General features: G+C 37.3%; 1 non-coding gene across 1 annotated transcript; it reads left to right on the top strand.

The window, feature by feature from the left end:
* Positions 1-354: 354 nt before the first annotated feature.
* Positions 355-427, top strand: trnav-uac. Its single transcript has one exon. It is a non-coding gene; the product is annotated as a tRNA-Val (tRNA).
* The last annotated feature ends 219 nt before the right edge of the window (positions 428-646 follow it).

Below are 646 nucleotides of genomic sequence, written 5' to 3' on the forward strand. Positions count from 1 at the left end.
TATCTGTAAAACTCGGGAGCTTATAATAGTAGCAGCAGTTTCTGTAGTGTAGTGGTTATCACGTTTCCCTTGACGTGAAAGGTCCCTGTTGTTCATGAATACCTTATTTTGGAAACAGAGTCTCTGACACATTTGACATTTGTAACAGAGAATTTTCATAAACGTTTTATCGAAAAGAGATGAGTTGGCTTTCATGAATACCTTAGTTTTGGAAACAGAAGGTCTCTGACACATGTGAGTAAGTACTGTATTTGTAACAGAGAATTTTCATGAATACATGATGTTGGAATTTCGTATTCGTGCGATGAATATATGTAAAACTCGGGTTACTCCTTGCTGATAATAGTAGCAGCAGTTTCTGTAGTGTAGTGGTTATCACGTTTGCTTTACACGCGAAAGGTCCCTGGTTCGAAACCGGGCGGAAACATAGTGTAGTGGTTATCCTTTTTGACACATGCAGTAAGTAACGTTTTTATGAAAGAGATGAGTTGCTTTCATGAATACCTTATTTTGGAAACAGAGGTCTCTGACACATGTGAGAAGTACTGTATTTGTAACAGAGAATTTTCATGAATGCATGATGTTGGAATTTCGTATTCGTGCGATGAATATATGTAAAACTCGGGTTACTTCTTGCTGATAATAC

The sequence above is a fragment of the Oncorhynchus gorbuscha genome, unplaced genomic scaffold, assembly GCF_021184085.1.
Source record: "Oncorhynchus gorbuscha isolate QuinsamMale2020 ecotype Even-year unplaced genomic scaffold, OgorEven_v1.0 Un_scaffold_18753, whole genome shotgun sequence".
Classification (NCBI taxonomy): domain Eukaryota; kingdom Metazoa; phylum Chordata; class Actinopteri; order Salmoniformes; family Salmonidae; genus Oncorhynchus; species Oncorhynchus gorbuscha.